The sequence below is a fragment of the Rhinopithecus roxellana genome, chromosome 12, assembly GCF_007565055.1.
Source record: "Rhinopithecus roxellana isolate Shanxi Qingling chromosome 12, ASM756505v1, whole genome shotgun sequence".
NCBI lineage: Eukaryota > Metazoa > Chordata > Mammalia > Primates > Cercopithecidae > Rhinopithecus > Rhinopithecus roxellana.
Genome location: NC_044560.1, coordinates 22,299,984 through 22,326,319, shown reverse-complemented (window position 1 = coordinate 22,326,319; position 26,336 = coordinate 22,299,984). Strand labels below are relative to the sequence as shown.

At 50.4% G+C, this 26,336-nt stretch overlaps 1 long non-coding RNA gene and 1 pseudogene across 2 annotated transcripts; both read right to left on the bottom strand.

Moving 5' to 3' along the window:
- Window positions 1–3,264, bottom strand: LOC104661240. Its single transcript, XR_004060311.1, has 2 exons — window positions 1,911–3,264; window positions 1–1,367 (listed from the first exon to the last, which is right to left on the bottom strand). It is a non-coding gene; the product is annotated as an uncharacterized LOC104661240 (long non-coding RNA).
- A 12,826-nt stretch (window positions 3,265–16,090) lies between these two features.
- Window positions 16,091–22,101, bottom strand: LOC104661364 (annotated as a pseudogene). The gene is made up of 3 exons (XR_004060398.1): window positions 21,108–22,101; window positions 20,165–20,274; window positions 16,091–16,127 (listed from the first exon to the last, which is right to left on the bottom strand). The product of XR_004060398.1 is annotated as a putative TP73 antisense gene protein 1 (transcript).
- Window positions 22,102–26,336: the final 4,235 nt, after the last annotated feature.

Sequence of the window (26,336 nt, the reverse complement as noted above, 5' to 3'; positions counted from 1 at the left end):
GCTTTTAGCACAAGGGTGAGTTTGAATATCTTTGTTTAAAAGGTTATTTTTTTTAAGTATAGCATGAGAAACACAAGCCATTATTTTCAAATATATAAAAACATCTCCAGTAGGTTCCACACAGAATTTTGGAAAGCTAAGCTGGACTCGGAACAGCTCTGCTGCTCCCCAAGGCACTACCCTTCGAAGGAAGGTTTCCACCACCTGGCTGCAAAACGGAAAGGAAAAGGCCTGTTTCTAAAAGGTCTCCACCTCTTTGGGCAGAAAACAGCCGCCGTTCATTCCTGCGCTCACATCCGAAGAGGAAGCCTAGATTCAGGCGACAAGAACAGAATATGGATTTCTCATACCACACACATATACTTCCTATTTCTCTGGAATGGTGCTGTGTCATTACTATGCACAAAATCAGATTCTTCAAGAAAATTGTTTTTTAGACCGAGCATGGTGGCTCACGCCCGTAATCCCAGCACTTTGGGAAGCCGTGGCAGGTGGACCATGAGGTCAGTAGTTCGAGACCAGCCTGGCCAACATGGTGAAACCCCGTCTCTGCTAAAAATACAAAAATTAGCCGGGCGTGGTGGCGCGTGCCTGTAATCCCAGCTACTCAGAAGGCTGAGGCAGAAGAATCACTTGAACCCGGGAGGCGGAGGTTGCAGTCAGCCGAGATTGCACCACTGCACTCCAGACTGGGTGACAGGGCGAGACTCCGTCTCAAAACAAACAAACAAAAAATGTTTTTAAATACTGGTGTAATTACCCCAAAAAAGGCCTAAGGAGGCCTGCAGTCTGCCTCATGCATGTGACATTTAGTCTTAACAGCTTCGCCAGCCCTCGGCCCTGTTTGCCACAGAAAAGCTGAAACCGCAGGTTTCTGGGTCAATTTACACTGTCCAATCCCTGACCTGCCCTCTTCCCGAGACAGCCAACCAGGGGCCTCCGAGGCCCTGCCAAGGGAACTCTGACCGGAAGAGCATCTCTGCGGCCGGCGCGCAACACAAAACAGCTAAGCAAGCCCAACTTGTGTCCTTGGTCTGAAGTCACATCCTGAAAAGTCTGGTCACACCAGAAATGAAACATACATGGTTTCCCAATGCTTCCCGTTCTGAGTCTCCAGTGAGGACAAGATCGCCAGAAGGTTCTGTCTCCCTCTCTCAGTAACAGTGAGAAGAAAAACAGGCAACTGGATATTGGGCAAGATCTTGGCTCCAGCTTCGAGTTGGTTCACAGAGCTTCTGTCTTCACCACAGAGGCCTCTGCTGAGTCGCAGGGCAGGTCCACAGCTGACCGGCTCCACCACGACTGCGCCGCGGCCGCCCGGAAGGCCCTGGGGAACTGCTCTTTGGCGATTTCAGGAGGTTCCTTCCCTGCACATTTGCACAGATTCAGGATAAAACCCAACACATCGGAGCCAGACAGTATTTTTGTTGGGACATGTGAAGAGGCCACTGGCCTCGGGGTGGGACAGTGGTCCCAGAGAGACCCACCCGCCCCTCTTGGACAAGCCCGACCCAGGTTCCGGAATTCTGTTCCACCTCCCTGGTTCCCAGTCACCCCCAAGACTGACAGAGGGTAGAAGGTGTCCTATCTTCCAGGACACGTGATATCCACTAGATCGCAGGAGTTCAGAAGTAGTCATCATTTTATAAACCTCGGAGTTCAAGATTTCTTAGGACATGTCAGGCAACATGGTACATGCACAGAACCCCAAAGGAGCATCTCTCAGAATCTTCCTCAAGTACAAGCAACGCAAATGATCACTGAGATAGACAATTTCAAATCTGAACCCAGCATCTGGAATGCAATTTTCCACCTGAAATTGGCATATCATCTGCACTGACTGCAGCCTGGAAGGCATGTACCCATTGAGCATCGGGACATCCCAGGTTCCTCCTCAGAATGTCACCCACCTTTAAGGGTTCTGACAAAGTGTCTGAAGAGCTCTCGATACAAGTCCTGGTAGCGGCTAGTCTGGGTCTGGGAGCCGAGGGACAGGGACGTGCCCTGCCCGGTGATGCCCAAGGGATTCTGATTCTCCATCTGCAGCGCGCCTTGGGACCCACGCACCTGGGAGCCATTGCAAGACAGGAGTGAACCAGGCCGAGCACGGGAAGTGGGGAGGGGAAGGGGATGACTGAACACCACCAGGGCTTTTGCTGGTGGGGGTGGGGCGGGCAGGTGACACATGACGCAGGCCTTCCAGGACCATCATTATCACTTCCCATGGCACACTGTGACCAACACCGGCTTTCTGTGTAACGGCCAAGGAAGCACAGGCTTCTGTAGAGCAACAGCCAATGTAAAGGAAAGCCACCGTCACAAAACAGCTCCTGAGGCCCAGAGGCCAGGGAGCGAACGCTCTTCAAAACCTGGAAGACGTGACTCTCAGCAGAAAATTAAAACAAATATTTACTGAGCACTGACTATGCACAAGGTGTGCTGCATATGCTCTGACTGGGGATGGCCAGGTGATGACCTCTATTTAACCAGCAGGATCAACCTGGCTGATGACCTCTATCTAACCCGCACAATCAACCCAGCTGAGGGTGGCCGGGTGACAACCTCTATCTAACCCGCACAATCAACCCAGCTGAGGGTAGCCAGGTGACGACCCCTATCTAACCCGCACAATCAACCCAACTGAGGGTGGCCGGGTGATGACCCCATCTAACCTGCACAATCAACCCAACTGAGGGTGGCTGGGTGACGACCTCTATCTAACCCACACAATCAACCCAACTGAGGGTGGCCGGGTGACGACCCCTATCTAACCCGCACAATCAACCCAACTGAGGGTGGCCGGGTGATGACCCCATCTAACCTGCACAATCAACCCAACTGAGGGTGGCTGGGTGACGACCTCTATCTAACCCACACAATCAACCCAACTGAGGGTGGCCGGGTGACGACCCCTATCTAACCCGCATAATCGACCCGGCTGACGACCTCTATCTAACCCAGAGAATGAACCCAGCTTTTCACAGTGGACTGGCGAGGGGTGGAAAAGGGCAGGGGGTCACCTCCAATCTCTAGTCACAGGTCTGTACGGTGCTGGCTGACGTCCACGCTGACCACAGCCCCACAGGGAAACTTCATGCTGATCATAACAGTATCTGCATCTTTTAAGGCAGCCATATCTAAGCAGAAGAAAACTTTAGATGATACAAAAGTTAATTTAGCCAAATTATAAACTGCTTTGTTTGGTTTTTTGAGAGTTTTGTCCTGTCGCCCAGGCTGGAGTACAGTGGCACGGTCGTGGCTCACTGCAACCTCTGCCTCCCGGGTTCAAGCAATTCTCCTGCCTTAGCCTCCCAAGTAGCTGGGATTACAGGCGTCCACTATCACACCCAGCTGATTTTTTTGTATTTTCAGTAGAGACGGGGTTTCACCATATTGGCCAGGCTGGTTTCGAACTCCTGACGTCAAGTGATCCCGCAGCCTCGGCCTCCCAAAGTGCTAGGATTACAGCGCTAGGATTACCACCACATCCGGCCTGAACTCACTGCTTTAACTGAAGCAGTGGACGAAAGGCATAGCCAAGCAGTTTCACAGAAACTTGTCCTTAATAGAAAATTAACTCTAAATTGTTCCAAAATGGGTCCCTGAGAGGCATGGGGACGCTGCCCAGCAAGCGGTCCAGTTCTGTGTTTGCTAAGCTTCCGCAGCACCGGCAGTCCTGGGCCCGGGCACCTTCTGGACCCTGGGGGTACCGCCATGAGCCTAGCAGAGCCAGTCCCCATGTCCCCACCTGGGGAGCAGGCCCCAGACAGGTACTCGTCTGGCCTTCTGAGGAAGAGCGAGAAGTGGACAAGAGGACAGTGGGGTTGCGGGGGGTGGTACCTGTAGGCCTGAGGCAGGAGATGAGGGTCTGGAGGCAGGGAACCTAAGGCTGTTTCCCAACAACTACCTTGAACTATATTGAAGGGAAAGCCCTGACTTTACACTCCTAAGTAACAAAAGGACCAGAGGCTACTGCCTTTGCAAACCCCCTCACCTTTTCTGCCTGGCAGATGGGAAACTGGCTGTCTGCAACAAATCAGACTGACTGCGGGTCAGGTCTTCGTTTGCGACTTTGTGACTTCAGTTCAGCCTCTGAATGGTCGCGCCCGGTCCACACCAGTCAGACTGACTGCAGGCTGAGCTCTAGTTTGCAAACAAGGATAACTTTGTAACTTCGCCCTAGCCTCTGACTGGTTGCTTTCTGCAACCACTTCATTGACATGAGGTGAGCATGAAGTGGCCAGTGGGAAACTTCTAGCGGGTATTTGGGTCCCAGAAGATTCTGCATCCAGGCCCTAGAGCTGCTGCTCGGGCCACTCCCACACTGTGGAGTGTGCTTCATTTTCAATAAATACCTGCTTTTGTTCTTTCGTTGCTTCATCCTTTCTTTGCTTTGCTGGGTGTTTTGTCCAATTCTTTGTTCAAAACACCAAGAACCTGGACAATGTGCAGTCAAGACCCTCGACTGGTGACAGGCCCGCGGGGGTCGGTGGAGACCATGGCCTCCACCTGTGTTCTGGAGCGCTCAGAGCAGGCAGGCACCTGGTCCAACTGAGGTCTTACGGAGAAGAGATTGCAGGCAGATGGCCACAGCCAGGATGAGGACATGGCTGGGATCGGGGCGGTGGCCAGTGGAGCAGGGTGGGTGGGTGAACTCTGGGCGGATGGGGGAGGTGGTGCCAAAAGGGGGTGCTGACGAGACAGAGTGAAGCGGGTGCTGAGAGGAGTCAGCGCTGGCACCAGCTGGGCCTGGACTTGCCCGAGTACACAAAGGGTGGTGTCAGGGGCGCCACATCAGTCCTGGTCCAAGCCTCAGGACGTCTGAGTGTTTCCGCTTTGGTGCCCTGAGGCCATCGAATGTGTGGCCATGCTGCTGTGGGGACCCGAGGAGGCATGGGGGTGACTCAGAAGAGAACCCAGGTGACAGCGGGGCCCGGCCCTGTGACCCTGGTGGGGCTGTTCCAGGCAGGCCGCTGACCACCTGGCTGTAGTCACATGAGTGACCACTGGGCAGACCAAAAGAGGGACTCCAGCCAAGCCCAGTTCAAGCTGCAAAATCCTAACTACCCAGTGGCTGTTGTTTCAAACCATGATGTGTGTGTGGTGTGTCATAAAACAACAGATAACCTGTCCTCTGCAGCAGCCCTCAGGACCCACCCTGAGCTTCTGCTGCCAGGCCACGACCTGAGAACCAGCACCCCCAGCCCCGCCTTCACCTGGAGCTCACTGATGATCCCCTAACCTGTGTGCATCCCCGTCTGCTGTGCTTCCAGACTGGCTGTTTATTCACCTTCGCAACCTTAGAAACTATAGGGGGCCTGTCACATCGCAGGGGCTGGAGAAGTGGTTACTAAAACAGTGACTCTCAAAGTTCATCAAATATGAAATACTTCCTGCATGATGCCTTTCAACCTCGGGAAATGCCTGAGGGGTTCAGTGACGTGACCATTTAGTCATCTTTTTTACATGTGCTCCGTGTTACTTTATCTACTCCCCAGAGCTGAGAGTCAGGGAGGAATTCTGAACAGGGGCCCCAGCCTGTGCTACATTTCAGCCAGTCTCGGTGCCACAGGAGCACGTTGCAACAGTGAAGCCCACTCTTACCTGGGCAGAAGGCATGTCCCAGAGAAAACACAGTGTCCGGAGTGGCCTCCCCCAGCAACATGCATGTGGCATCCACGTCGTGCACAGCAGTGTTGTAGAAAATCCCACCTGGACAGAAGGGAGGGTGAGCTCTGGCTTCTGGTCTTGAGGGAAGCTACTGGCGAGAAGCACCGGAGGTTTCTGGATCACAGGGAACCACGTGACATGGACACAGCTGCCACAACGCCATGCATTCCCCCAACAACGCGGATGCCCACCTGCCCTCTTTAGGGAAGCCGGAGAGGCTGCTGGGAACAGGTTGCTGATGGCGGTGATCCCGTGGATCCTCCCCAGGGGCCAACACAACTTTTGTTGTGTTGGTTTTGTTTTGTTTGTGTTTGTGGCCAACACAAACTTGCTTGTGCAAGAACTGGAACGCCGGATCAAAGCGCCTAGGAGAGGAGCTGGGAAACGAGGCGGGCAAGCCCATTCCCCGAAGCCCATTCTCCCTGCGACGCGTGGGCACGGGTGCAGACGTCACCTCAGCCAGCCGAGCTCCTGAAGCCAAATTTGACACCAGAGTCCCTTCTGGGCCACGTCCCTCAAAGCCCTCATGAAAGCAGGTAAACTGATGCTCACGACAGCCATTGTGCCCCGGGCAGGAGCCAGGGCAGGAAGCAATCAACGCTCCACCAAGAGCACTTCAAACACCAGGCCCTGCCGCAATGACCTATCTATTTCCTCATTTCTCATCTGTCTTCCTCTCCAGATGGTAAGCTCCATGCGGCAAAGGCCACGCTGCCTTACTCACCAACAGATGCCAACCCAACAAGGTGCCAGCAACCAGGGGCCACCCAGACTCCAGTCAGTGGCCAGTAATGTCACCCATATAATCTGCGGTTTGCAGACGATGGAACTGCACAGGAAGTTCTCCGAGGCGCCCACATCACCAAGCTGGCACTTGGCAGAGACATAACTGAGAACGAGCAGGACCCACTCAAAATCTGCACCCCTGCACACCCCGCTGTCGTCAGGGCTTCAGAACAAGACCAGCAAATGAGAAAAATCAGTGGCAATACCTATTTCCCTCTTCTGGAAATGAGAATCTCATTTAGAGATTGCGGGTTCGCTTTTTTTTTTTTTAAAAAAAGTACCCTGAGTATTTTGCATAGTTTTATTTTAAAATGAAGGAAAAAAATCACAAGGAAACTGTCCTTACTTGTAAAATCCGCAGACCAAAGGCTTTCCACGTCTGTCGGCTTCGTCGAAGCAGGACTGGGCAGCCTGACAATTCAAACTCGGCAGCCTCTTGCAAAGCACCCCCTTCCCTGGAAATCGTAAAATGAAAACCAAGAGGTCACAGCTCCGAAAAGAGAGCATCACAGACCAAAAGTCCCAACTTGCCCCTAAGCCTGGTAGCTGCCATTCAGATTCTCATTCCTGGTGACAAAATGAGTCAGGCACACTAACAGGATGGCCCAAGGCAAGGAGAACACATTCATCTTAAAAACCCATAACTACAGAGATAATTTTTTTTTGACATGGTCTCGCTCTGTTGCCCAGGCCGAAGTGCAGGTGTGCGACGATCACTCATACTGCAGCCTCAGGCTCCCGGCTCCAGGGATCCTCCTGCCTACCTCAGCCCGCCGCATAGCTGGGACCACAGCGCACACCACCACGTCTGCCTACCTCAGCCCCCCAAATACCTAGGACTACAGTGCACACCACCACGCCCAATTTACTTATTTTTTGTAGAGACAGGGTCTCCCTATGCTGCCCAAGCTGTTCTCAAACTCCTGATTTTAACTGATCCTCCTGCCTCAGCCTCTCAAAATGCTGGGACTATAGGTGTGAACCACTGCACCCAGCCCAGATGTAATTCCTGTCAGTATTCCTCGAACTTGAATAATATACAGATACCTTTTAAAGGAAAGCAAAATTCTCATGGTTCCCCAGTGTAGACTTCAATTATTTTGAACATAGTGCTACTTAAATATGTATAAACATAAAATCAAGTATCAATTTCTTTTATATAACTATTAAACCAAAAATCATGTATTAGATTAAGAATAAAACCACAAAACCAAGTAAATCCAAATCCATGCTTATTTGATGATGTTCTGCTGCAACTAACCAGCCCCAGTAGAGCATCTGTGCCCCCAGCCCCAGCAGAGTAACTGTGCCCCCAACAGCCTCCACGTAGTTGTTTCTGAGACCATGGGCCCCGCAGAGGACTCTGATTCCCCCTCACGCTTCCCTATTCAAATTGCTGCAGATGCTTTCCTGGGCTTCAGGGCACCACTCACAACACAAGCCCAAGACAATGAAAGTGTATTACTTGACACAGATGGGTCAGCAGACGCCGCTTTGGTCATCGAATTACACTGCTCTGCTGGCTGTGAAGTGGCTCAGTTACACTTCACACCTGTGTAATTCACTGGCTGTGAAGTGTAACTGAGCACACTCCATGAACATAGGGACCAAGTGGGGACCTGGGGAGCAGAGGAAAGCCAGGGTCTGTGACTGAGTGTGCTCCGTGAACCCAGGTACCAAGTGGGGACCTGAGGAGAGGAGAGCCAGGGCCTGTAACTGAGCATGCTCTGTGAACCCAGGAACTGAGTGGGAAGCAGGGGAGTGGAGGGCAGCCAGGGCTGGGTCCCAGCATCTCTAGTCTAGATGGCTCCATTCAAATGACCAAAATATGTGCCTAGTTTCTTTCTTTTAGATTATCAGATGGAAATGCCAAATGATAATGTTATGACCTGTTTGTTGAGAACTTAACAGATCTCAAAGGACACCATCAATGTCTTGGAGGCTGTCAACATCCATTTGTGAAACGCCATGTCCCATTTTGTATTTAAGCCTTCCTGTCCCTAATCGGCCAAGAGATCAGTCACTAGAGGTGGCGGCACCTTCAGAGGAAGTGATGTCAAGTAATTTTCCCTGCTTGTGCAGCACAAACCTGTCTGCGGCCTTGTGGAAGGATCTCCTGAATCATCTCCAAAAATTCTTTCCCACAAGTAACTGTCAGCCTGTAGTTCCTAAATAGGTTATTACTTAGGAGCCTAAGCAAAGTTCCTTTTATGGAATATTGCAATATTTTGCTTAAGATAAAAATAAGTTGCAATGACCTAAGCTTCTACCTCAGGAAGCCAGATCCCAGGTCAGCAAACCAGAGCCAGGTCTGTTTCTGTACATCCTGGGGAGCTAAGAAAGGTTTTCAAATTTTTAAGAATCAGTTCCTATTCTGCACAGACAGGTCCAGAAAACTCAAGGAGGAAAATGCTTCCCGACTGAGTCTGTGAGGCAAGCATTTCTTTGAAACCAAAACCAGGTAAGGCCATTACAAAAAAAAGAAAACTATAGACCAAGATCCTTCATGAACACAGACACAAAAATTTTTAATAAAAAATTAGTGTCAGGCCTCTGAGCCCAAGCCAAGCCATCGCATCCCCTGTGACTTGCTTGCATAAGCCCAGATGGCCTGAAGTAACTGAAAAATCACAAAAGAATTGCAAATGCCCTGCCCCGCCTTAACTGATGACATTCCACCACAAAAGAAGTGAAAATGGCCGGTCCTTGCCTTAACTGATGACATTCCACCACAAAAGAAGTGAAAATGGCCGGTCCTTGCCTTAACTGATGACATTCCACCACAAAAGAAGTGAAAATGGCCGGTCCTTGCCTTAAGCGATGATACTATCTTGTGAAATTCCTTTTCCTGGCTCATCCTGGCTCAAAAACTCCCCCACTGAGCACCTTGTGACCCCCAGTCCTGCCCGCCAGAGAACCCCAAATCCTATAAAACAGCCCCACCCCTATCTCCCTTCCCTGACTCTCTTTTCAGACTCAGCCCACCTGCACCCAGGTGATTAAAAAGCTTTATTGCTCACACAAAGCCTGTTTGGTGGTCCCATGACATTGTGGTGCCGTGACTCGGATCAGAGGACCTCCCTTGGGAGATCAATCCCCTGTCCTCCTGCTCTTTGCTCCGTGAGAACGATCCACCTATGACCTCTAGTCCTCAAACCAACCAGCCCAAGGAACATCTCACCAATTTTAAATCGGGTAAGCGGCCCTTTTTTACTCTCTTCTCCAACCTCTCTCACTATCCCTCAGCCTCTTTCTCCTTTCAATCTTGGCACCACTCTTCAATCTCTCCCTTCTCTTAATTTCAATTCCTTTCATTTTCTGGTAGAGACAAAGGAGACACGTTTTATCCGTGGACCCAAAACGCCGGCGCCGGGTCATAGACTGGGGAAGGCAGCCTTCCCTTGGTGTTTAATCATTGCAGGGACGCCTCTCTGATTACTCACCCACATTTCAGGGGTGTCTGACCACGCTGCAGGGACGCCTCCCTTGATCCTTCACCCTAAGCGGCAAGCCCCGCTTTTCTGGGGGAGGGGCAAGCACCCCGACCCTCCCTGTCTCTACCCCTTCTCTGCTTTCCTGGGGGAGGAGCAAGAACCCCAACCTCTTATTTTTGCGTCCCCTCTTATTTTTGTGCCCCGACCTCTTATTTTTGTGCCCCGATCTCTTATTTTTGCGACCCAATACTGTATTTCTGCTCCCCGACCCCTTTCCTGCTTTTCTGGAAGGCAAGAACCCCCGAACTCCTTCTCTGTGTCTCTACTCTCTCTTTTCTCTGGGCTTGCCTCCTTCACTATGAGCAACCTTCCACCCTCCGTTCCTCCTTCTTCTCCCTTAGCCTGTGTTCTCAAGAACTTAAAATGTCTTCAACTCACACCTGATCTAAAACCTAAACGCCTTATTTTCTTCTACAATGCCGCTTAACACCCATACAAACTCGACAGTAGTTCCAAATAGCCAGAAAATGGCACTTTCGATTTTTTCCATCCTACAAGTTCTAAATAATTCTTGTCGTAAAATGGGCAAGCGGTCTGAGGTGCCTGACGTCCAGGCATTCTTTTACACATCAGTCCCTCCCTAGTCTCTGTTCCCAATGCAACTCGTCCCAAATCTTCCTTCTTTCCTTCCTGCCTGTCCCCTCAATCCCAGCCCCAAGCGTCGCTGAGTCTTTCTAATCTTGCTTTTCTACAGACCCATCCGACCTCTCCCCTCCTCGCCAGGCCGAGCTAGGTCCCAATTTTTCCTCAGCCTCCGCTCCCCACCCTGTGATCCTTTTATCACCCCCTCCTCACACCCGGTCTGGCTTACAGTTTCTAGCTTAGTTTCTGTTTTGTTTTTCTAAGACCACCAGAGTGGGTACAAAAGAACCAGCGACTAGGCAAGGGTAGGAGCAAAACTGCAAGTTTATTTTGGTCACCTAGCTTCAAGGGAAGAAGGTGGGTAGGGAGAGGTCTGTTGGCCCCCGACAAAAGGGGCCCCCAGAGTCACCCGTACAGCTCTCGGACGGAGTTCCAACAGTCCCGACCGCAGTGGGGAACCGACCGCAGTGGGGAAGCTGGGAAGTCCGCGCGTGGCGATCCTCCAGAGCGGCTTTTCTAGGAGTGGGAGGGCGATAGGCGGGGCACGGGCGTATCCGGGGGCGTTCCGCAGGTGCGACCAGGTAAATCTTGGTCTCTTCAGATTGACATCACCTGGCGCATGCCTAGCTGGTCTGCACCTTCCCGGGTCGCCGGCTGGATTTTCGCCCGCGCGGGAAAAGTTGGGGGGGATGAAGAACCCGGAAGTGCGCCATCTTGCCTCCGTTCATCCAAACAGTTTCCTTCCGAGACTAGCCCTCCCCTACCTGCCCAGAAATTTCCTCTTAAAAAAGTGGCTAGAGCTAAAGGCATAGTCAAGGTTAATGTTCCTTTTTCTTTATCCGACCTCTTCCAAATCGGTTAGTGTTTAGGTTCTTTTTCATCAAATATAAAAAACCCAGCCCAGTTCATGGCACGTTTAGCAGCAACCCTGAGACACTTTTCAGCCCTAGACCCTGAAAGGTCAGAAAGCGGTCTTATTCTTAATACGCATTTTATTTTATTACCCAATCTGCTCCTGACATTAAATAAAGCTCCAAAAATTAAATTCCAGCCCTCAAACCCCACAAGAGGACTTAATGAACCTCGTCTTCAAGGTGTACAATAATAGAGTAGAGGCAGCCAAGTAGCAACTTATTTCTGAGTTGCAATTCCTTGCCTCCACTGTGAGAGAAACTCCAGTCACATCTCCAGCACACAACTCCAAACACCTGAACCGCAGCTGCCGGGGTTTCTCCAGAACCTCCTCCCCCAGGAGCTTGCTACAAGTGCTGGAAATCTGGCCACTGGGCCAAGGAATGCCCGCAGCCTGGGATTCCTCCTAAACCGTGTCCCATCTGTGCAGGACCCCACTGGAAATCGGACTGTTCAACTCGCCCAGCAGCCACTCCCAGAGCCCCTGGAGCTCTGGCCCAAGGCTCTCTGACTGACTCCTTCCCAGATCTTCTCGGCTTAGCGGCTGAAGATTGACGCTGCCCCATCACCTCAGAAGCCTTCTGGACCACCACAGACGCTTTGGGTAACTCTTACAGTGGAGGGTAAGTCCGTCCCCTTCTTAATCAATACGGAGGCTACTCGCTCCACATTACCTTCTTTTCAAGGGCCTGTTTCCCTTGCCTCCATAACTGTTGGGGGTATTGACAGCCAGGCTTCTAAACCTCTTAAAATTCCCCAACTCTAGTGCCAACTTGGACAACATTCTTTTTTGCACTCCTTTTTAGTTATCCCCACCTGCCCAGTTCCCTTATTAAGCTGAGACATTTTAACTGAATTATCCTCCTCATCTGTTACCTATCTCGGCCTAATTCTCATAAACACACACACTCTCCCTGCTGATCGTGTCCGGCTAATCTCCCAAATCCCAATCCCTTCTACAAAACAACAACTCCTTTCCTTCCTAGGCATGGTTAGTGCGGCCAGAATTCTTACTCAAGACCGCATCCTATAGCCTTTCTGTCCGAACAACCTTACTGTTTTAGCCTAGCCCTCATGTCTGCACGCAGCGGCTGCCACTGCTTTAATACTGTTAGAAGCCCTAAAAATCACAAACTATGCTCAACTCTCTACAGTTCTCATAACTTCCCAAATCTATTTTCTTACCCCAACCATCGCTCAGGGCAATGCTTATGCTGATAAGTTAGCTAAAAAAGCAGCTAGTGTTCCAACTTCTATCCCTCAAGGCAGTTTTCCTCCTTCACATCGGCCACTCCCACCTCCTCCCCCGCTGAAACTTCCACCTATCAATCTCTTCCCACACAAGGCAAATAGTTCTTAGACCAAGGATAATATCTCCTTCCAGCCTCACAGGCCCATTCTATTCTGTCATGATTTCATAACCTCTTCCATGTAGGTTACAAGCCGCTAGCCCATCTCTTAGAACCTCTCATTTCCTTTCCATCATGGAAATCTATCCTAAAGGAGATCACTTCTCAGTGTTCCATCTGCTATTCTACTGCCCCTCAGGGATGGTTCAGGCCCCCTCCCTTTCCTACACATCAAGCTCGGGGATTTGCCCTGCCCAGGACTGGCAAATTGACTTTACTCACATGTCAGAAAACTAAAATACCTCTTAGTCTAGGTAGACACTTCCACTGGATAAGTAAAGGCCTTTCCCACAGGGTCTGAGAAGGCCACCGCGGCCATTTCTTCCCTTCTGTCAGACATAATTCCTCGGTTTGGCCAGTTTTGCCTCACACAGGGTCTCTTCTTCCTCTGTGAATCCTCTACCTACATGTGTCTACTTGCTAATTGGACAGGCACATGCACACTAGTTTTCCTTACTCCCAAAATTCAATTTGCAAATGGGACCAAAGAGCTCCCTGTTCCCCTCATGACACCAACACGACAAGAAAGGGTTATTCCACTAATTCCCTTGCTGGTCGGTTTAGGACTTTCTGCCTCCACTATTGCTCTCGGTACTGGAAGAGCAGGCATTTCAACCTCTGTCATGACCTTCCGTAGCCTGTCTAATGACTTCTCTGCTAGTATCACAGACATATCACAAACTTTAATTACTTGCTTGGTTGGCAAGTGGGCTCTATCCTTGAGTTTTTTTATGTTGTCATATACCAGGCCAGATTGATTTAGGTAAAAACAACACTCTTCATTTAAGAATGTACAGAGGCCGGGCGCGGTGGCTCAAGCCTGTAATCCCAGCACTTTGGGAGGCCGAGGCGGGTGGATCACGAGGTCCACCGTGTTAGCCAGGAGGGTCTCGATCTCCTGACCTCGATCACTGAACCCCCTTGGGCACTCTCTAATTGGACGTCCTGGGCCCTCCCAATTCTTAGTCCTTTAATACCCATTTTTCTCCTTGTTTTATTCGGACCTTGTATCTTCCGTTTAGTTTCTCAATTCATCCAAAAGCGTATCCAGGCCAACACCAATCATTCTATACGACGAATGTTTCTTCTAATGACCCCACAATATCACCCCTTACCACAAAATCTTCCTTCAGCTTAATCTCTCCCACTCTAGGGTCCCACATCGCCCCTAATCCCGCTTGAAGCAGCCCTGAGAAACATCGCCCATTCTCTCTCCATACCACCCCCCAAAAAATTTTTGCTTTGTTTTATTTTTCTTATTAACATAAAAAGGCAGGAATGTCAGGCCTCTGAGCCTAAGCCAAGCCATCGCATCCCCTGTGATTTGCTCGCATAAGCCCAGATGGCCTGAAGTAACTGAAGAATCACAAAAGAAGTGCAAATGCCCTGCCCCGCCTTAACTGATGACATTCCACCACAAAAGAAGTGAAAATGGCCGGTCCTTGCCTTAAGCGATGATATTATCTTGTGAAATTCCTTTTCCTGGCTCATCCTGGCTCAAAAAGCTCCCCCACTGAGCACCTTGTGACCCCCACTCCTGTCCACCAGAGAACAACCCCCCTTGACTGTAATTTTCCTTTACCTACCCAAATCCTATAAAACGGACCTACCCTTATCTCCCTTCCTTGACTCTCTTTTCAGACTCAGCCTGCCTGCACCCAGGTGATTAAAAAGCTTTATTGCTCACACAAAGCCTGTTTGGTGGTCTCTTCACACAGACATGCATGACAATTAGCTGACCAAATCCAACAATGTAGAAAAAAAAAAAAGACAACATGATCAAGTAGGGCTTATCACAGGAATGCAAGGTTGGTTCAACATCAGAAGATCAATCATTTATCATCTTAACAGATGCAGAAAATGCACTCACTGAAGTCAACATCTATTCATAAAAAAAAAAAAAAAAAAAAAAACTTTTGGCAAATTAGGAACAGAAAGTGAGTTCCTCAACCTGATAGAACGTATGTTAACTCAGACCTATAATGAAAGGCTGAATGCTTCCGCCCTAAGATTGAGAACAAGACAAGGCTCTTATAACTCTAATTCAACATCACATGGCAGGTCCTCACCAGTACAATTAGGCAAGAAAGAGAAAGGCACACTGGGAAGGAAGGAAGGGGAGGGCAAGAGGGAGGGAAGGAAGAAAGGACGGACAGAGGGAGAGAGGAAGGGCGGGCAGGTGAGAGAGAGAGTAAAAGTAGAAAGTAGTCACTATTCACAGGAAAGATGATCACCAATATAGATCACAAGTCTACAACAATGTAAGAAATCTAATAAATGAGCTTAGTGAGGTCACAGAACCCAAGGTCAGTATATAAAAGTCAATCATATTTCTAGATAGTAGCACTCAACAATTGAAAACAGAAAATTAAAACAGTACCATTTTTAAAAGCACCAAAATAGGCCGGGCGCGGTGGCTCACACCTGTAACCCAGCACTTTGGGAGGCCGAGGCAGGCAGATCACCTGAGGTTGGGAGTTTGAGACCAGCCTGACCAACGTGGAGAAACCCTGTCTCTACTAAAAATACAAAATTAGCTGGGCACAGTGGCTCACACCCATACGTAACCCAGCACTTTGGGAGGCTGAGGTGGGTAGATCCATCTCAAAAAAAAAAAAAAAAAAGCATCAAAATAACAAACATAAGATCTGGACACTGAAAAGTACAAAACACTAATCACAGAAACCAAAGACGACCTCAATAAATGCAGAGATGTGGCAACTCTCTGTGAAGATGTCCATTCTTCCTAGGCAATTCTACAGATCCAATGCAACTCCAGCTGAAATCCCAGCAGGATGTTAGTTGTGGAAACCAACGAGGGGACTAAAAAACGTATATGTAAGGGCAAGAGTTCTAGAACAGCCAAAACAATTTTGAACAAGCTGGAGGACTCCCGCAACCTCATTCCAGACCCAGCAGACAGCAACGGCAATCAAGTTGAGGTGGAACTGGTGAGAGGGCAGAGGGCCCCGTGGAGGAACAAGAGGCTGATTCTGGACACAAGTGCCAAGGCAGTTCAGAGGAGGATGGAGTCACCTCCACAGCACCCCAGTGTCTGTAACCAACTGCCCTCAAAGCAGCTGTGCTGTCCTGGCCCCGGGCTGTGGCTCTCAAAACCAACAGTCCCGGCAGCAGCCTCCTGCTGCCTGTATTCCTAGACACAGCAGAGGTGCATTTTGCAGCCACCCCACCTACAGCCCTGTCACCAGTCCTTCCAATGATCCTCTCTGCAGTGGTTCACCTCAGCAGCTTCTGCTTCCCACACTGCTGCCCCCTGGAACCGACACAAAGGTCAAAAAGCATGGGAAGTCTCCAAGAGACAGAGCTGCACACCTGCATTCACAGCATTACTCACACGAGCCAAACAATGGCAACAACCCCAGCGTCCACCTACACACGAGTGGAGGAACCAAGTGTGCTATGTCCACAGCACGATGACTCTTCAGCCTTAAAGAGGTAGGAAATGCCGCCACACACCACCACACAGATGAACCCTGAGGGCTCTGTGCTGAGTGAAATAAGCCAGTCACAAAAGGACAACAATCACACAATTCCTTTTCTGTGGGGTCCCTGGGGCAGTCAAATCCAGAGTCAGAAAGTAGAGGCTGGGCGCGGTGGCTCATGCCTGTAATCCCAGTACTTTGGGAGGCCAAGGCAGGTGGATCATCTGAGGTCAGGAGTTCAAGACCAGCCTGACCAACAAGGAGAAACCCCATCTCTACTAAAAATACAAAAAATTATCTGGGCATGGTGGTGGATGCCTGTAATCTCAGCTACTTGGGAGGGTGAAGCAGGAGACTCGCTTGAACCCGGGAGGCAGAGGTTGTGGTGAGCTGAGATTGCGCCATTGCACTCCAGCCTGGGCAACAAGAGTGAAACTCCATCTCAAAAAAAAAAAAAGAAAGAAAGTAGAATGGGGGTCACCAGGGCTGGGGGAGGGAAAAAGGAGAGCTGCCATTTAATGGGTCCGGAGTGTCAGTTTGGGAAGATGGATGGGGCGGTGATGGCTGCACAACAGTGTTAACTTAATGCCATGGAAACTCTATGCTTAAAAACGGCACATTAGGCCAGCGTGATGGCTGGAAACTCTATGCTTAAAAATGGTCATTAGGCCGGCATGATGTCCGGAACTCTATGCTCAAACATGATACATTAGGCCAGGCGTGATGGCTTACACCTGTAATCCCAGCATTTGGGGAGGCCGAGGCAGATGGACCATGTGGGGAAAAAGAGAGATCAGATTGTAACTGTGTCTATGTAGAAAAAGGAAGACATAAGAAACTCCATTTTGATCTGTACTAAGAAAAATTGTTCTGCTTTGAGATGCTGTTAATCTGTAACTCTTGTCCCAACCCTGTGCTCACAAAAGCATATCCTGTATGGAATCAAGGTTTAAGGGATTTAGGGCCGTGCAGGATGTGCTTTGTTAAAAATGTGTTTGCAGATAGTATGCTTTATGAAAGTCATCGCCATTCTCCATTCTCGATTAACCAGAGACACAATGCACTGTGCTAGGCCAAAGGGACCCCTGCCCAAGAAAGCCTGGGTATTGTCCAGGTTCCCCCCCACTGAGACGGCCTAAGATAAGGCCTCATGGGAAGGGAAAGACCTTACAGTCCCCCAGTCTGACACCCACAAAGGGTCTGTGCTGAGGAGGAGAAGTGCAAGAGGAAGGCCTCTGTGCCGCTGAGATAAGAGGAAGGCATCTACCTCCTGCTTGTCCCTGGAATGGAATGTCTCGGTGTAAAACCCGACTATACATGCTATTTACTAAAATAGGAGAAAACCGCCCATGCTGGCGGCAATACTGTTCTGCTGCTCTTTACTGCGCTGAGATGTTTGTGTAAAGTTAAACATAAATCTGGCCTATGTGCACATCCAGGCACAGCACCTTTCCTTAAACTTATTTATGAGAGTCTTTTGTTCACACGTTTTCCTGCTGACCCTCTCCCCACCATCACCTTATAGTCACACCGCATTCCCCTCACCAAAATAGTAAAGATAGTGATCAACAAATACTGAGGGAACTTAGAGACCAGCGCCAGTGCAGGTCCTCACTTGCTGAGCGCCAGTCCCCTGGACCCACTTTTCTTCCTCTATACTTTTGTCTCTGTGTCTTATTTCCTTTTCTCAGTCTCTCGTCTCCACCTTACAAGAAATACCCACAGGTGTGGAGGGGCAGGCCTCCTTCAGGATCACTTATGCTCAGGAGTTCGAGATCAGCCTGGGCAACACGATGAAACCCCATCTTTACAAAAAAAATAAAAATTTGCCAGGCGTGGTGGCACACGCCTGCAGTCCCAGCTATTTGGGGCGGCTGAGGCAGGAGGATTGCCTGAACCTGGGAGGTTGAGGCTACAGTGAGCTGAGATTGTGCCACTGCACTCTAGCCTGGGTGACGGAGCAAGACCTCATTTCCAAAAAAAAAAAAAAAGTACATTTTATGTGGATTTTACCACAATTAAACCAAAACAGTAACAGATAATAGACACACAAAATGATTGGCGTGGTGGCACGCGCCTGTAATCCCAGCTACTCCGGAGGCTGAGGCAGGATAATCGCTTGAACCCGGCGGTGGAGGTTGCAGTGAGCCGAGATCGCACCACTGCACTCCAGCCTGGGGGACAGAGTGAGACTCCATCAGAGACTGGGAGACGCCAGATACTAGGTGTATAAAAATATAACATATAAAGTTGGGGAGGCCATGTTAGTTACCTTTTCTACTTAACTTCTTGTTTTTATTCCCCAAATGTCCTGAAGAACAAACTCTCCCTTCCCCAGTATGATACCAATTAGCATTCCCAGGAGCCCACATCTTCAAGAACACAATTCAGGAATGCTAACCAGACCACAGGGCCCTTCCCAGACTTCCCAGTAGTTTTTCCTTTCATGCAAACCCACCAGACACCAGCCCACATCAGCGGCCAGGTACTGCCCACTAGAAACACAAGTGTGCGACCATGAGGGTGGACAGAGTGGCCCGGCCCATACCTGCTCGGAGAGCATGCATCACGATTTCAGAAGCTGCCTCCGGCAGGGAGCAGACAACTACTCCAGAGACGCTTCAGGAATAAAGCGGAATGTTAAGAACGTGCTTTGAGACCTAGAACATTTCAAAATCCATGTTGCTAACACCACTCTATAAACCATCTCAGGCACGAGAATAACACAAGAAAAAGGCCTCAAAAAGTAAATTGTGAAAACATTTCCAGTATGACTTACTTCAGAATTTAACTTGCTAATTTTGAGAAACAAAATACAGATTCCAGCCAAGTCACAGAATAGGCTTCCGTGAGTCAAATTCTATTAAGATCCTCAGGGTCAGGTGCAGGGGCTCACACCTGTAATCCCAGCACTTTGAGGTTTGGCTGAGGCAGGAGGATCCCTTCAGCTCAAGAGTTCAAGACCAGCCTGGGAAACATGGCAAAAACCAGTCTCTAGAAAAAATACTAAAAAAAATTAGCCAAGCTTGGTGTCACACACTTGTAGTCCCAGCTACTCAGGAGGCTGAGGTGGGAGGATCACTTGAGCCCAGGAGGTTGAGGCTGCAGTGAGCTGTGATCGCGCCACTGCACTCCAGCCTGGGTGACAAAGCAAGATTCTTTCAAAAAAATGATCCTCAGAATGAGTCTATCTTCCTTTCCTCAGCCTACAGAGGTCAGCCTCAGGTGTGGGCTAGACAGGCGTCTGGGTATTTCCGAGGACTGTGATCACCAGGCTGGCCACACAGGTGCATGCAGTTCGTAAAAACACACCAACTCGGGCACTTTGCTGTGTGTATCATGTATGAATGTGCGCACTCTGTGAATGTGATACCCAAGTGAAGTGTGCAAACCTGCCTAAAGCAGATGCCACACAAGATAACTGAAAACTAAAATTTGCAGGCCGGGTGCAGTGGCTCATGGCTATAGTCCCAGCACTTTGGGAGGCCAAGGCAGGCAGATCACGAGGTCAGGAGATCAAGACCATCCTGGCTAACACGGTGAAACCCCATCTCTACTAAAAATACAAATTAGCCAGGCGTGGTGGCGCACGCCTGTAGTTCCAGCTACTCTGGAGGCTGAGGCAGGAGAATTGCTTGAACCTGGGAGGCAGAGCTTACAGTGAGCCAAGATTGTGCCACTGCACTCCAGCCTGGGCGACAGAGTGAGACTCCATCTCAAAAAATAAACAAATAAATAAAATAAAATTTGCCAACTTTCCAAAAACACACACAAAGCGTTAGCATTCACGAACATTCTTCTGCAGTGACAATGGGCTTTGCTGAGATACAACACTGCCCAGCTGATACGTTCAGAGCCCTCCACGTACGTTAACAAGCTGGGGTCAAACTCTCCCCTTACCACGCTATTAAGAGCATGTCCAAACCTGGACATGCCAAAGGTGAGACAGGCCTGTCCTGTGAGCAGCACTGGCCAGCTCTGCGAAACACAGGCCTGAACACAGGGGCTGCACCTGACCCCAGGGCTGGGTGGCTGCCCGGGAGCCCATCTACTTGCCATGATTGTCCACACCCTGTGGGCAGCAAGCATAGATGTTGCTCCAGCTGCTGGAGACACTGCTCCTGAACAGGGTGGACATGTCACACCCAGCTGCTCGAGTGAAGGGAGCAAGCCAGGACCCCATCGCAAAGGTTGTACATTCAAAATATCCCAAATCCAGCCACACTGCTGCCCTGGTCCAAGCCCAGCATGCCTCATTGGCCCCACAATACCCCTCACTGGTGTCCCTGCATCCTTCTCCTCCACCCCATGAGTGTGAGCTCAAACCAAACCAACCCCTGGTGGCTTGCAAAGCCTCTGGGTGGCCCCCAGGCTCCTTGGGCCTGGGACCTCATTGCCCAGCCCTCACCCTGAGTTCACTCCATTCCTGCCGGTACGGCCACTCGGCTACATCAAGGCCTGGAGAAGACTCAGTGTCCTCTTTGTAGAGTGTGCTCATCCCCAGATACCCCCATGGCCATCTCACTCACCCACCTAGGTCCCTGCTCCAATGCCCCCTCCTCAGAGTCTTCCCCAGCCATCTCACCTAAAACAGCACTCCCACCAGCCTCCCTCTCCTGACTCAGCATGAGTTCTCTCCACAGAGTTTATTGCTACTGATGTATTGAGATCTACTCATCTGCCTCTGCACCCAATTCAGCAGCACAAGGACGGGGGCTTTGTAGCATTCAGAGCCATTTCTCCAGCCCCCAGGACGGTGCCCGGCACACAGCAGGTGTTCAGTGAACCTCTGCTGACAAGTGAAACCATACCGCTGGTCATTGAGGACAATGTCCGCATCCTGTTCCCGAACCACTCTGGTGTTGGCCAAATGCTCAGCTCTGAAGGCTCGCTCCACACCACACAGCTGGTCCTCCACCACGTACAGCAAGCAGCGGCCGTTCTCATCCACCACACTCTGCAGCAGTGCTGGGCTCCCAAAGCCCACCCCAAAGATGGCCAGGCCAAGGTGGCCAGCCACCCTGGCTCCAAAGTCATGAGAGCATCTCAGGCCTCCTCCACAGAGCACCCTATGGGAGGGAGGCTTCGGAAAATCTCTGGCTGGTCTGCTCTGAGGGCACTGCTGGTGTCTTTACTTGGAAAGCAGAAAACACTGAAAGGTGGCCGGTGGAGGTAGATGGTGTTGCAGCCTCCTGGGCAGACAAGTCGCTTGTGGTGATGCTGATGGCAGTAGGGTTGACAAGGAGCAGAGATGTGCAGCCCACTGTGGGAGGAGGTACCATGCCAATGCTGGGACTGCCTGAGAGAATGAGCTGAGGCTGATGGGGCAAAGGCAGGTGGCAAGGGTGTGCGGGAAGGCCGGTGGCAGTGAGATCCGAGGCAGCTGAGCTGGACAAAAGACACATTCATTTAAACAAAGTGGTAGGACTTAACAGCACCCAGTTCACAATCATCTCAGAGGATCAAGAGTGGAGAGTCACCCTGCAGACCAGTATGTATCTGGCTTGTGATAAGGCAGCATTCAGGTGGCCACGCACACTTTAACAAAACTGCAAGACTTCCCAGGGTTACTCCCCAAGTGGGCAAGCCACTAGCAGATCTGTAAACGTAGTGTCATCAGGCGGCCTGTCCACATACTTTGGAAATTTTTGCAGGGCAGAGAATCCTAATATAGCCGGCAGCCCGCTGGGATGTCTCCTGAAATACCAGCGTTCGCACTGACACATGAGAATGGGCGTCCGCAGGCCATGCTGCCGATGAGTCTGCGGTTCCTGTAGTGCCTGCCGGAGGGCAGGTGCTCCAGGATGCGGTCCCTCCGCACGCGCATAGGCACGCGCATAGGCACGCGCATAGGCACGCGCATAGGCACGCGCATAGGCACGCGCATAGGCACGCGCATAGGCACGCGCATAGGCACGCGCATAGGCACGCGCATAGGCAGCTCGCAGGCCCTGCAGTAAAGGGTCTCCACCACAGACGTGTCCCCAGACTCACTGTGCTCAATCAGGTGCTGCTTCACCACCAGGTCGGTGAACTCCGCCGTGTAGACGTGTAAAGTCTTCTTTTTCCGGCCCATTGTCGGGTCCGGGATGGAAACGGAGGCAGCCTTGACCCCCAACAGAGGGACCCGTGGGATCTGCGCTCACCGCCCTGCGAGCAGAGGCGTTCGTGTCGGAGGCGCCACACTTGGGGAGCGGGGAGCTGTGGTCTCTGGTGGTCCCACAGGAGAAAGAGGAGGGACGGGGCAGGTGGGAAGGATGAGCGCTCCCGCGTGCGGCGGTGGCTGGAGTGGGTCCCTGCGAGCTGGAGTGGTCTCCGAGTGGCGGCGGATGCTCGGAGGGGCGGGTCCCTTAGGGCCGGGGGCCAGGGCTATCCCGCCTGGAGAAGCCTCGCGGGCGAGAAGAGGGTCCCTTCCTGCGGGGGCAGATGGAGACGCGGGAGTCTTCCCCGAGAGGTGACCGAGGCCAGTCAGCGGCCCCGGGGGCCCAAGGCCGGGGACTCTCGGCGGCCGGTGGACGGGCAGGGCCGGCCCGCCTGGGTAGGCGGCGGGGTGAAGGTCTCCGGGGCCCGAGGGGGCAACGTGCCGCCGCCGCCAGCTCCGACTGCCACCCTCCGGGCAACCGGCGCATCCCCGGCTCCCATCTGGGGATCCGCACGCGGGCGCTGCGGCGCCGCAGTTTAAAGCCCGTGAGATCCCGCAACAACCCGGATCCGGAAGCGCGGGGGCAGAGCGGGGCGAGGACAGGGGTGGGACCTTCGGTGCAGAGCCAGGGCCAAGTCGAAGGAGGTTCAGGGCGCGGGGCGGGGCTCCGGCCGAGGGGCGGGGTCTTGGGCGTGGGGGCGGAGCCTGCGCGGGGCGTGGAGATCTGACGGGTCCCAGATGCACCTGCACCCAGGTGCTGACCGCCCCGCCTTAGGCGGTTTCTCTGGGCCGGTTATCTCCAAGTGGAGTCGCTATCCCCACAGGATTTCCCCGATTGGCAGGAGGGTTTTATTTTCTTATTAAGAAAATAAAATTGACTTTGCAATTTACAACTTTTTTTTTTACAGTAACCAAAAATCTTAGGCTTGTTAGTGTTTGACTTTCCACTCGGTTTTTGTTGTTTTGTTTTTGGTTTTTGGGTTTTTTTGAGACAGAGTCTCCCTCTCTCACCCAGGTGGGAGTGCAGTGGCGTTATCTCGGCTCACTGCAACCTCTGCCTCCCGGGTTCAAGCGATTCTCCTGCCTCAGTCCCACCGAGTAGCTGGGACTACAGGCGCAAGTTTTATCAGTAAAGACCCTGAAGGCCCAGGCTGCTTTTCCGTGAGTACAAGGACACAACACCTGTGGGAGGTGTGGGCCCAAGAGAGGGATGCCGATCTCACACGACCCCTAGGCCTAGGTAGCAAATAGACGTACGTGTGTCTTTCGCACTCCGCACTCACTTCACACTGGCCCACCCACTCCTTGCTCTGGGAAATGAGGACGCAGCAGGAGATACCTGTAGCTAACACACACACACCTTGCCCCCTGCAATGGCCAGACTTCCAGGGCTGCCTCCCTTCCCAGATACATTTTCAGGTGCCACTTGTAGGGTCCAGCCCTACGGGACTTAGCGGGTGTTCTCACCGTGTGCAGAGACGAGAGATTGTAATAAATAAAGGCACAAGACAAAGAGATAAAGAGAAAGCAGCTGGGCCTGGGGAACCACTACCATGAAGATGCGGAGACCGGTAGTGGCCCCAAAAGGCTGGGCTCGCTGATACTTATTGCATACAAGACAAGGGGGCAGGGTAAGGAGGGTGAATCTTCTAAGTGATTGACAAGGTGAAGCAAGTCACATGATTACAGGATAGTGGGCCCTTCCCTTTTAGGTGGCCCAAGCAGAGAGATAAGACAGCATACATCAGCGTTTTCTTCTCTGCACTTATAAGAGAGATCAAAGACTTTAAGACTTTCACTATTTCTTCTACCTGTATCTACTACGAACTTCAAAGAGGAACCAGGAGTACGGGAGGAGCATGAAAGTGGACAAGGAGCGTGACCATTGAAGCACAGCACCGCAGGGAGGGGTTTAGGCCTCTGGGTGACTGCGGGCAGGCCTGGATGATATCCAGCCTCCCACAAGAAGCTGGTAGAGCAGAGTGTTCCCTGACTCCTCCAAGGAAAGGAGACTTCTTTCGTGATCTGCTAAGTAACAGGTGCCTTTCCAGACACTGGCGTTACCGCTTGACCAAGGAGCCCTCAAGCGGCCTTTATTGCAGGCATAACAGAAGGCTCACCTCTTGCCTTCTAGGTCACTTCTCACAATGTCCCTTCAGCACCTGACCCTATACCTGCCGGTTACTTCTAGGTTATGTTAGTAATGCAACAAAGAGTAATATTAAAAGCTAATGATTAAAATGTTTATAATAATGATTGATAATTGTTCATGATTATCTCTATATCTAATTTGTATTATGACTATTCTTATTCTATTTTCTTTATTATACTGAAACAGTTTGTGCCTTCAGTTTCTTGCCTCAGCACCTAGGTAATCCTCTGCCCACAGCCACTGGCCTGCATTTAAGCCAACTCCAAACATATCTTCTAGATCTGGGGGAAATCTAGCCATTTTCACACGAAGTGACGAGACGAGAAGCTTTGATTTGTTTGTATAGATTGAATGTCAGTCCCGAGATAAGCTTTCTATTTAATATTGGCTTCTCTATCGATCAAACTGTCACCATGAGTTTCTGGTAACTGAACCAGAAATCGACTTGAATGTTTTAATAGACGAGGAGTCTGTTGAACAGCATTTCAGAGACCAATGTAAAAGCAAAGCACAATACATGTGATTTTCAAACATGCTGGACCTCAGGCCAATGTGACAACATTTCCTGTGGTCCAAGTCCCCAAAACAATTAGAAATTGCAAATGGAAGACTACAAAATAATCACCAAAAGAGAAATTGGCAAAGCAAGAATTCTTTCTCAGTATTTGAGGCTGGTAAAAGTGCTTTATTTCTTATTAAAATACAGTATGTGTCACTTAATAACAGGGATATGTTTTGAGAAGTGCATCATTAGGCAATTAATTTCATCATCCCGCAGACATCATACTGTGTGCTCACACAAACGTAGGTGGTTTACAGCCTAGTCCACACCTAGGCTATATGCTATACCTGTTGCTTAGGCTGCAAACCTGTACAGCATGTTCCTGAGTACTGTAGGCAGTTGGAACACAACGGTATGTGTGTATCTACACATGCCTAAACACAGAAAAGGTACAGTGAAAATACACTATTAGATTCTTTTTTTTTTTTTTTTTTTTTTTTTTTTTTTTTTTTTTTTTGAGACGGAGTCTTGCTCTGTCACCCAGGCTGGAGTGCAGTGGTGCAATCTGAGCTCACTGCAAGCTCCGCCTCTCGGGCTAACGCCATTCTCCTGCCTCAGCCTCCCGAGTAGCTGGGACTACAGGCGCCCACCACCATGCCCAGCTAATTTTTGTATTTTTAGTAGAGATGGGGTTTCACCGTATTAGCCAGGATGGTCTCGATCTCCTGACCTTGTGATCTGCCCGCCTTGGCCTCCCAAACTGCTGAGATTACAGGTGTGAGCCACCGTGCCCGGCCAAAATACAGTATTAGATTCCTAAGACACTGCCATTGTATTGGTCTGTCATTTGGTCTATCATTGACCAAAATTTCATTATTTGGTATATGACTGTAGGTAAAAAATTCAAATATATACTAGGCTTGTTTTGTACTTTTATATTTAGATGCAAAAAACTGAAAGAGATTTTTGGATGGCAAATATTTTTTATAAAGTCATATTAGAAAGGATGAGGTCATGAATTTCTGTGGGGAAAAGAAAGAGATCAGATTGTAACTGTGTCTGTGTAGAAAAGGAAGACATAAGAAACTCCATTTTGATGTGTACTAAGAAAAATTGTTCTGCTTTGAGATGCTGTTCATCTGTACCTTTAGCCCCAGCCCTGTGCTCACAGAAACATGTGCTGTATGGAATCAAGGTTGAATGGGTTTAAGGCTGTGCAGGATGTGCCTTGTTAACAGTATGTC